We start from the raw sequence: 12,060 nt of genomic DNA on the forward strand, positions 1-12,060 counted from the left end.
AAAAGGAATAATAAACTGGAGAAGTTCCAGGCGAACTGGAGAGACCTCCGGGAACTGATGCAGAGCGAAAGGAGCAGAGCCAGAAGAACTCTATACACAGAGACTGACATTCTGTGGTAAAATCGAATGTAATGGACCTCTGAACCAGCAGCAATACAATGACCCAGGACAATTCTGAGGGATTTATGGTAAAGATGCTACCCACATTCAGAGGAAGGACTGCAGGAGAGGAAACATATAAGAAAAACAACTACTTGAACGCATGGGTTGGGGTGGACATGATTGGGGATGTGGACTCGAAACTACCACACCAATGCAACTACCAACAATTTGGAAATTGGTCTTGATCAAGGACACATGACAAAACTAGTGGAAATGCGCATGGGTAGGGGGGGCACGGGGGGGGGGGTTGAAGGGGAAAGGAGGAGCATGAATCATGTAACCATGTTAAAAATGAATATTAATAAATGTAAAAAAAAAAGACAACAGAAAGACCAATGGCCAAGAAAACTAAGAATAAACAGCAAGTTCTTCCATCTAGTATGGGGTTTCACAAGATAACCAGGAGCCTTCACTCTTCTTTGAGAGCAGCAGGCATAATAGCAAAATGGAAGACAAGAGTCAATAAGAGTGTAAGGAAATGGCCCAAGGCCTGAAGCAAAGAATATGCCCTGGGGGCCTAAACAGTATGTACTCTGTCTGAGTGGATAGAGGTGGAAACCAGAGTGAATGCTAGGAAACAGGGCCTCAACCAAGTGGAATCTCAGTCCTAGAATATAATAGCAGCATCAGGATCAGATTCAACAGCCACAAATCAGTACATTAGGAAAAAAGGACTTCAGGAAGAGGGTAGAGCCTAATCCTAGCCACCACATCCAGAATTCTAGAGGCAGCATCAAACTACTGAGGAGACAAGACTTGATCAAAGAATGTGGGAGACAGATGCTGGCCTTAGCCCAAAGACCCAATCTAGAAACTGAGTGTGAGGAAGTTGAGTAAAGTGAAAAAAAATACCAAATGCAAAGAAGATATACTATGGATTAAGAGGTTAACTTGCCAAAAGGAAATAACTTTGTAACAAATATAAGTAAAACTTTAGAGTAAAGAATTGCGTGGTCATAAGGAATCCAAATGAAGCATGAGATTAAAATGAAATATGAACTCTCAAGAAAAATCCTGCAATAATGAACATCTTCTGTAATAGGGGACTGGCCAATAAGCCCAATCCTTATGATTCCATTTAGGTAACATCAGCATAGTTGGTGGATGCGCTTCCTCATGTGTAACAAGCTAGAGAGCCTGCTTCGGGAGAGTTATGATGATGTGGAATGGAAGAGCCTTGGAGAGACCAAAGCCATTTTGTAACTGTAGTAACCACATGGTGAACAATAGCCTCCTTGAGTTGCATAACTGGGATTGGGGAAGGCTTTTGTTGGCCTTGGTCTTTCTCTTGTCTAGCCCTCTCTTCTTGGTTTGAGTCTTTGTCTGATAGTATCTGTGAGAAACAATTCTGTAAAGGGAGAGGCCTTCTTCCTCCAAGGCTGACATAGGGCCTAGTGAATATGGACCTCAGTTCTTTGTTTTGGTGAAGGGATTTGTGGGTCATAACCTTATGAATTTCAAAAGGTCAGGAGAGTGAACCAATGAAGGTTCAGGAGCTGGGTCCACACTGGTCTTTGCTTTATAGCACTGATAGCCTGAGAAGTGAAAAGGAACCTTTAGGATCCAGCCCAGAAGGGCAGCACTCAGGACTTGTCTGTCAGTAATGTGGAGTTGGGACATGAACTTTGTGAGACCAATGATATGTACCATCCTGGAGACCACACAGGGGAGGACATACCACAAAATATTTATGGAGAAATGTATTTTTCTTTCTTGCTCTATCTATGATAGCTAATTGTAAAATTGTAAAAGCTAATTGATGTTAATTGGCTAAATGGAAAGGGAGTGCTAGTCAAGTCATTATGGTGAGTGGGAGCTTAAATTGCAGAGAGAAAAAATATTCCATCTCAGGGAGACTTCTGGGTAGGTAGATGGCGACAACTGGGCTAGTGAACCTAGAAAAATATTGGCTACACCTACAAGACAGAAAATAGAAACCAATAATTCTTTGAGACAAGAGATTTAGAATAAAATTAAAAGATTGAAAAAAATTGTAAAGTCTCTATTATCAAAAGCAACCAACTTGGAAAACAAGCAGAAGGCAGTGGTGACACTGGGTTCTCAAAGGCTAGCTCAGGGGACTAGAAGCATTGACATATCCTACCATCCTGAAGAAGGTAGCTAGGTTGCACAGTGGATAGAGCACCCAGGCCTGGGCCCCGTGTTCAAAACTGTCCTCAGACACTTGCTAGTTTGTTTGACGCTGAGCAAGTCAGTTAACTCTGTTTGCTTCAGTTTCCTCATTTGTAAAATGAACTAGAGAAGACAATGGCAAAACCCCAGATGGGGTCACAAAGAATTGGTCATGAATGAAACAACAACAAAAACAATCTAGAAAGACTTCAAGTTTGGGCTTGAAAGACCACATATCTGTTGTTTGAGTACCAGCTTAGCTAAGTTGAGAAAGGCTCATCACCAGACTGACAAAAGAGTTATGAATTTTTTTAAAAATCACAATTCATGAAGATCTCTTATAAAGTCAAACAAGGATAGCCATCTATATCAGGCCAGAGGATTCACGCTGAAGCAATCAGCCTACTAAGTTGTAAAATGAATGTGAACATGGCCTCATCTAAACTCTGTCCTTTCTCTGCTCTTCCACATTAACCTTTCACCTTTCCAGTCTATTATCTTAAATTGCTTAAAGGACATACAAATGTCCCACTGACAACTGACAAAATTAATATGCTGAAAATAGCTTATAACTTAACTCCATCAATGGGCATCCCATTTCCCCTATTATCATACAAGGTATCATTATCCAGATAAGTTCCTATTTTCTCTATGAAATCTAAGCTACCATCAAATTCTGCAGACTCTTCTGGAGATTTACCCTCAATTTTTATGACTGCGGGTCTTTATTTTACTCTTCATTTACTTCTCAACAATTATTCTCAGATCACCCCATACCCTAACCCCCCATTCCAAAAAAAAAAAAAAAAAAAAAAAAAAAGACAAACAAATCACCCTTCTTTCAGGGTTGAACACCCATTTCTGCTTTTGCTGAAGGCACCATTGTCCTTCCAGTTACCCAAGTTCACAAATCCAGTATTCAAACCTGAGTCCTCACTTCCCCGTTTTCCACACATCCATCCTTTTCTCCACATACACAGCAACCACACTAGTTCAGTTCTGGTCTTTATACATAACCTCTCACTGAAACTACTGTGATAACCTCTCAACTGATGTCCTTGTTTCAAGTTACTCTCCTCCCAATTTCATCCTATCTTCTGTAAGAAGCCTTCCCCAGTTCTCTTAATCTTAGTGCCTTCCCTCTAAGACTACAAGTATGGACTCACAGAGTTGAGGCACGCTCTAATATGCTATATGTGAAAATTTTTATTCAAGATGTTATTCAAAAATGCAAATATAAAAGAATGTACAGTGTATTTTAAAATATGAATTAAAATGAGTCACTTTTAAGTTTAAGTGTTTTTAATGTGTTCAGGTCTCTTTTTCTAGTTATAACATGTCTATAAGGGAATTAGATCATATAAGCAAGAAACTCATAACAAGGTGTTAAATTAACATAAAAATGTGATCATGCCCAGTGTTCCCTTTATGAACTCTAATCAAGTCCTCTGAATTAGAAAGGGAGCAATACCAGTGGCCGAGTAATTCCCCCATAGGGTGCTAAAATGATGATGATAGTAGAACAATTGGAAAGAAAGGCAGTTTGAATGAATCCAGCTCTCAGTGACATGTGTAGACTATTCATAGACTGGAAATTGAAAGGATACTAAAAAGCTACATGGAACTGGAAGAGTAGGAGGACAAGTAGGGGCAGCATCCATGAAGAGCCTTTGGGAATGAGAATGTGTGTGCAGAAAGGGCATGAGGAGCTTTTGGACAGATACTGTGTCATTAGGAGTTTTGAGACAGTCTGGGTTATTGAACCCTCCTTCTGTCCTCTAGTACCCCACTATATATACTCTGATTTATAATTCTTGGTTATTCTTTATTTCCTTTCTTTTCTTGAGATCCTTCATGGAAGTTTAAAGTCTTTTCCCCTGGGCACAGGGAAAATATATTTCTTAAAAGTATGTTTCTCTTTCTTTGTTTTAAAATTTTATTTTGCCTTACATATAACAATAGACATTTTCTTGTTTGAGTATACCACTGATGGGCAAACTTTTAAAAGAGGGGGCCAAAGGAAAGGAAACGCTCATCTGTCAGTCTGTTTCTAAGGCAATTCTTTCGAAGTTTCATTGTATTGTATCCTACTCATTGTATTCATCAGATTAGGAATAATGTCACCTGGCCGGATAGAATATTTCAGGGGGCAGCATCTGGCCCATGGGCTGTAATTTGCCCATCACTGGAGTATAATTTTTGGGACTGCATTGAGGAGTGAAAAAGAAATGTCTTCCAAAAGGAGATATGTATATAGAAAACGACCCAGATAGATTGATGGTAAAAAAATCCACCTAAGGATCTTCCCAGGGGCAGTGAAGCACAAAACACCTTGAGGTGTATCCGGGATTGTTGATCAGCTAGCCTTAAATTATCTCTAAAAGGCTATTGAGAATAGATTCACAGGAGGACTGAGTACTTCAGGCCTGGGGTTGGCTTCTAAGGTAAATACCCCAAAGTCCCAGATGTTAAAATCTTTGGATTACCTCAGCCAAATTGACACAACATTGCAGGGAAAATCAGATCACCTCCAAGATATCTTCTAAGACACAGGAACCTTCAAATTTCTCCAAAAACTGGTCAGGTCACAGTAGCTGATAGAGCTTCTGTTCTCCCTTCCAGCTCAGGGAAAACCAGTGAAGTGACAGTTAACTCCCCAAATTCTCCTCTGAAGTGCCTTCTCATTCCAGAATCTTTTCCCAGGGTTCATGGCTAAATTTTCCTCTCTTCCATTTAGAGACAATTTTGCATTTTCCCTTATTCCTTATCCCTCTGTTCCTATAGGAAGAGATAACTGAGGCTAAAGCATTCCAGGAAAGGAGAGGGAGAGATTTAGACCTGGGGTGTTATGTCATAATGCTATGTGTGCTCAGTCTGGGGGCTTCAAGCTTAAAAAAGGAAGAAAGAAAGAAAGAACAAAAGAAAGTAAGAAAGAAAAATAAAATAATTATAGATTATTTTGTTACAATTTTACAAAGCAGAGAAAAATATTTATACTGGGAAACAACCTAGGAAATGAATCATTAGTAGAGTAAGGATGGATGATTAGAGTAGGCTGTTCAATACACAACCCCATCAATACTCATATAGATCCCTAAATAATAAAGGAAAATTTCAAAGATAATTTTGTAGAATTTCTTTTCCTCTTGGAGAAATTTTAAAATGAGTAATATTTTCATCTTTAAAATGTGGAGGAAGATATACATGACCTCTATGGTTTCTTTCAGACTGAAATTTGATGAATCTATGAATATTTTTAAAAATAATTTTTATTAGTGATAAGAGTTAAACACAGTAAAAGCTCTGGACTTGGAAGTCAGGTAAACCTGAGTTCTGACAGTTACAATTACTTAGGAGCTCTGTTAGTTAGAGCAGCTAGTTGGTGCAATGAGTGGAGAGAGTGAGGGATGGAAGTCAAGACTCATCTTTTTAAGTTCAAATCTGGTCTCAGATACTTATTAGCTGTGTGGCCTTGAGCAAGTCATCTCACCCTGTTTCTCTTAGTTTCCTCTTCTGTAAAATGAGTTGGAGTAGGAAATGGCAAACCATTTTAGTATTTTTGCCAAGAAAACCCAAGTGGAGTTACAGACATGACTAAAATGACTAAATAATAACAACAAAGGACTCTGTGGGTTAGATGAGCCCCTCTACCTATCTGACCTTAATTCCCTTATCTGTATAATAATAATAATAATAATAATAATAATAATAATAATAGTGGTAGTTTTTGCCTTACTGGGTTTTTGTGAGGCTAAAATTAAATAATTAATGCAAAGCTCTTTATAACTACAGCTCTGATTGTCCCCAGCTCTCCCCTTCTTTTTCCTGGATCTTCCTTTCTCCTCTTTTCCCATTCAGTAAAGCCTCTAACCCTCCTGACCTACACATACTTTCCTCCTGACCAAAAAGCTGAGTTACAAAACAATATTAGAGTGTTAATTTTTCCACATTTTCTCTACTTTACCTCTTCTACTCTAGTCTGGCCATTTTTACTCATATTTACCACATGTCTTTGTCCGTACTGTTTTCTCTGCTTGTCCCTCTGCTCCCTTTCAGTATCACCAGTATCCTCCTTTCAAGGCCCAGCTTAAGACTTACCTCCTCCAAACTAAGCTGTTCTAGAATAATTATAGCAAACAATAATTTTACCTTTTAAAATTTCTTCACCATTTTAATTTCATACTCTACCATCTAACATTTGATCACCAACATAGGGACACCAAGTTTCATCTAGCATATATTATCTTTTACATTTTACATGCATTTAAATAAACAAATAAATAAATAAATGAACAAACAAACAAATAAATAAATAAATATATTCTTCCTGGGGGGAGTGATATATGCATATGCCTAGTAGAATTAGAATTAGACATCATCATGGAGAAAGTGTCAGGGAAGAAGACTGAGGCGGAAACTGTTATGTCTAAGGTGTCAGGTTGTCCTATGCCTCAGCTGGACCCCCAGTTCTAGAAGTTTACAAAGGTGTCAAAGAGGTGCTATCCAAGTCCCAAGGCATTTAAAATTATTCCCGCTGTCTCCAAGTGGGAGCAGATCCTCTATATCACAGAGCCCCAGAGCTGGACTGCAGCTGCCACGTACCAGGCCCCGGGATATTCTCATCTAATCTCAAGGAGAGAATGGCCCTGCCCTTCTACAGCGTGGTGCTCCTCCCCTGTGTGCGGGATGACATTGCTGAGTACAAACGCCTTAACTTTCACCTCTACATGGCTCTCAAGAAACCCTGTGTTAATCTGGTACCTGCACCCTCTGGGAGGCCGTCATTGTGGGCAGCATCATCACCAAGAGCTCCATCTCCTACTGCACTCAAGTGCTGCCAGGCTGAAAATTGCTGAGATGGAATACAGTGGAGCCAACAGTATCTTCCTTAGGCTGCTGCTGGACAAGAAGTATGCATTGCCCTTCCTGGTGCTGGATGCCTTGGTCTTCCACTTCCTAGCCTTCTGGACTGAGCAGCGAAAGCTGCCCGTTCTTTGGCCCCAGAGCCTGCTGACTCTGGCTCAGCACTATAAAGCTGATCTGGCCACAGAACATTGCTAGAGCTTCTTTGCCAGCAGCCCCACCCACAATTATCCACCGAAATCCTGAGGGAGCTGCAGTGATACTACCTGAGATGTGCAAGGGCCCTCTGTGAATATGGACTGAAGGTTCCTCAGGAAGACTGTTACCTTCCCCACTTTGGTAGAGATAGAGATGGATGACACATGAAGTGTTGTATGATTTTTTCTTGGCTCCTAGGACTACAAGATTTGGGGGCATCTACAGGACAAAACTGAAGAAGTGCTGTGGGGAGAAGGGAGGCTGACCCAGGAAGTGCCATGATATCTCTGGTTAGACTTGAATTGTAATGGATTAAGTGCCTGACAATTTCTGTAGGCCCTGTTCTGTTCTAGAACCTGGCAAGTATGGTCACATTCTGTCTTGCTCTGTGGCATGGTTGGGGCTACATTATCCTTCTCTTTCTTCCTTTTGGAAGGTGGAAGAAATTAATTTGCAGCTGAGGCGGGTGGATGTTGAATGTGAATACAAAAAAAATAGCTGTATATTTATCTTAAAAATTAAAATAAAAAAAAAGATATGAGCGACCAATACTTTATGTCTCCCCTTTGTTCTAGTGAAGCATTATTAACACATCTCTTCATGTATAAAGGACAGGAAAGCTGTCTTCTGCCAAACTTCCAAATGACTCTAACCTTTCTTTTGAACTGAACCCAGAGATACTTTTCTCTTACAATGGCTTTACAACTTGATGCTTGTTTCCTACTTTCCTCCAAAATTTCAGAAAAGATATCAAGCTATGCAAAAGAAGGCAGAATGAAATTCATAGCTTAATATAAATGGCCACCAAGTAGCTAATTGAATTCCTTTTTCCTATACTTGAGCCATATGAGTATCTGAATTTGGTTTTGACATACTACCCACCTCTTAATAGAGAGATGAAAGTATCTCAGTGAAGAATGGGATGTAATTTTTTTGGACAAAGCCAATGAGGAAATGTTTTGTTTGAGTATAAATATTTATAACAAGGTTTTGTTTTTCTTTCTTCTTCTTTAAAGGGGAGAGTGAAAGGGAGAGAAGATGGATTTTTGTTGATAAGAGAAATCTAAAAAATTTTGACTGAGAAAAATCAGCACATATGGTTTAAAAAGTGACATAGAGTATATCTCTCAATGGAGTGTAATATATTGTATTGACAAAGAATGAAAATAATTGATCATTTCAATAAAAAAAACTAGTAAGCAAGAATCATATTGGCTTTCTGTTGGCATGCAAGGAAAATATTTCACTTTTCATCTAAGTTTTTGAGTAACATGTTGATAAACAAAACTCTGTAAGACATAACACAGAAAGCATCTGAGTGTCTTTATTATACTGCTTGACAGAAGAAAGTACGGTTTTTTCTTTCTTATGTGGATTGAAATAGATAATTTAGTTTTCTAGAAAATGCTTCAAGCTTTCCAGGCAAAAAGAACACACAGTTTACACTATAATTTGCTATATCTTTAAGACAATGCTTAGTAGAAAGAAAAACAGAGAAGGAAAAGGTTGCTAGCTTTTTAAAAGTTTGAAATAATAATAGGAAAATAATACTTCATGGTAGAATATATTTTAAGTGATAACACTTTGGCTACTGGTTTATTATCAATAATAAGGCAAGATCATATATGACATTATTTTTTAATGGAAGAAAATAGCAAAGTAAATCAGGAAAATAACATCCATATTTTATTATTTTTTCTCTGTAAATATTCAACTTTATATAAAATTTAAAATATAAGCTTATATTCTACTATATTCAGAGAACCTGTAGAAATAGCAAAACAGCAGAAGGAGAGAGTCTATTTTCTCTTTTTCTTTATAATGAACCACAGGAAGGTTAGGTCTACATACATATTAGTAAAGAGAAATTGAACATCTAGTCCAAATGCAGATAATTTAAAAAAAAGTATTTGCTTTGCCTCAGTTTTGGGCCATTGGGACAGGAACTCTTCTTGGATTGCATCATTACAATGTTGTCTTGGTTCTTTACTACTGCATCACTATAGTTCTTATTGAAGTTAAGAGATTTTTTTTCTTCTATGCCAAAAAAGTTTTTATTCTCTCATTGTTAAATTAGAATGACATAGGGGGCAGTGAGGTGGCTCAGTGGATTGCGAGCGAGGCCTGGAAATGGGAGGTCCTGAGTTCAAATCTGGCCTCAGACACTTCCTAACAGAGCCTGAGCAAGTCACCTAACCCCACTGCCTAGCCCTTACTGCTCTTCTGCACAAGAGAACCAATACACAGTATCAATGCCAAGCCAGAAGATAAGAATTTAAAAAAGTGTAATGACATGTGACAACTGGCTCATTGGGCAGAAGGATTCTTCTCCTTTGCAGGTGGCAGCACTATGTATGTCTTTCCGTCTTTAAGATAAATTCATTTTTTTATAGCATTTAAGAAAAGGTACCAGAAAGCTGAAGTGCATCTTTATGCTGGTGACTATACTATGTGATATATGGTAATTAGGATTGCAGTTGAACCTAAAGAAAATGACTAGGGGTAGATATTGAAGGAGGAGGACAGACTGATTCGCTATTCTATGTGATGACTATTGTTAAGTTGCTTTCTCTGCCTGAAGACTAAATGAATTGTTTAGTACTTTTTCAGTTGTCTAACTCTTTGTGATCCCATTTGGGATTTTCTTGGCAAAGATACTAGAGTGGCTTGCTATTTCCTTCTCCAGTTTATTCTGCAGATGAGGAAACTGAGGCAAACAGGGTAAAGTGACTTGCCCAGGGTCACACAGCTAGTAAGTGCAAGATTTAAACTCACAAATATGAGTCTTCCTGATGGTAGGTCCAGCACTAGAGAAATTCTAGATTATTTGGATAAGAAACAATCTGAATGAGACAGTGAGAGAATGGGTAATGTTTCTTTCTCTTTCATGTTTGTCTTCAAGAAAAGAACTGAAGGATCCAGTGTGGGGTGACTCACACTAAGACTTCAAAGCAGAAGCCCAGAGCTCCCTCATGCTTGGGGAGCATGTTAGGAGAACAGCTCCCCTCATTCATTTTTGGGAAATTTTTTAAAGTATCAGGGATGGTGTAGCACTGCTTTAGGTGCTGGGAGAGACATGATGTTTAGGTAACGTACCATCCCTCCCCTCATGGAGTTTACTGTCATAAATGCACAAGTAAAAGGCATTCTTCCCTGACAAATTTTTGCTGGTGTACTGATTCAAGTTCAAGTGAGCCCTATCCTTACTGCCTCAGGGCCTTTAGAGCTGAGCCTGTTACAGTTATGAATTATGTATGTAACATAGGAGAAAAGGTAACCTTTCTTCCTTGTACACAATTTGAAAAAAAAAAAGTAGTTAATATGGAGGCTCTATCTATGCACAAGAAGGTAAAAATCCCCCATTAAACATAGCTGAATTTAACTTATATAAACATATGTGTTATGGTTTAGAGACAAAGATCCACTTCTTAAGCAGGTGGCATAATTATTCCAAAATAAAATTATGCACTTATTTTTAATTGAATTTCCATTTTAAGGAAATAATTAGGCTTGGTTATAGGCAATAGGACATGCTTTAAAATGTTCCTTTCTATTCCTGACATAAATGGAAAACCATAATTTAGATATACTGTACAGACTTCAAATGGCTTTAAGTAGGCACATTATCAATATGTTTAAAACCTTTAAAAAACAAGCTTTGAACATCCCTAACTGAAATGGCTGGGTACTTAAATTGAGTAATATCAACTTCAACAAATTGAGGCAACACAATGTGTTTTGAATAATTGTTAATTTATGCTGAGGTAACAACTGTGTAATATAACTGAAATCTATGTTAATAGAAGAAAAGGAAATCCCTTCCAGCTATTTCTGTTACAATCAGCAGGCTGTAATTTTCACCCCTCTTCCCTTGAGTAAAATATGACTTTAAATGCATGTTAAAGTGTTTGCTGTTAATTTTTGAAAATCAATAATTAGCACTTCTCAACACTACACAATAAAAATAACATGAGGATGAAGAAAAGCACTATCATATAAATGACATACATTATTCTTGGAATATCTGCATTATTTATGCTTTTCTTCTGAAAGGCAAACAACCAATGGGTTTGAATTAGCTAAAGAACTGTTCTAATTACTGGGGAAATAGATAACTAAATCAACTATAGATTTATTCAATAATTAAAATGAATTTGATGCCATTATTTGCTTGATACTAATTCTATTCTCAAATTGAAGGATGATATCTTGTCCCTACAAGTTTTATTGCAACTAACAAACATATTGTGCTATAAGATCTCCAAAGTCTTTTCTAGTCCAATTTTGAGGATCTTGATCTTTCTCAAAAAATGATTCGTAAAGATTCAAAAGACTCTCAATTTGAACCTGGAATTTAATGATGGTGATTTTTAAAATTTCTGTTATGATTTTTGCTTTTGAATTTGTTAGAGGGCTTTTATTTCAGAAAAATTTCCAGTTATTATAGAAAAAAACAACACTTTTAGAAATCTTAACTATTTTGTCACTAGTTGTAATCTCTGCATGGAATTACTTTCCTGAGAAATATATCTCCTAACCCATATATGGAGGCAATTAGACCCCATTGAATTTGTAAATAGGCAGTACTGTGGGTATGATTTACTCAAGCAGATCTAGAAGAGTGGTTTTGAAAGCCCTTGTCAGATCAAAGAAATCAGAAATGGGGGGAAAAACCAACCACCACTAAGCAAGGAAAAAAAAATA

General features: G+C 37.7%; 1 protein-coding gene and 1 pseudogene across 1 annotated transcript in view; one reads left to right on the top strand and one right to left on the bottom strand.

Moving 5' to 3' along the window:
* Positions 1-12,060, bottom strand: part of NBEA (neurobeachin) — an 800,789-nt gene that overhangs the window by 43,919 nt on the left and 744,810 nt on the right. The gene's annotated exons all lie outside the window — the stretch shown is intronic.
* LOC123240580 lies at positions 6,673-7,461 on the top strand (annotated as a pseudogene).

This window comes from Gracilinanus agilis, chromosome 3 (assembly GCF_016433145.1).
Source record: "Gracilinanus agilis isolate LMUSP501 chromosome 3, AgileGrace, whole genome shotgun sequence".
Taxonomy (NCBI): domain Eukaryota; kingdom Metazoa; phylum Chordata; class Mammalia; order Didelphimorphia; family Didelphidae; genus Gracilinanus; species Gracilinanus agilis.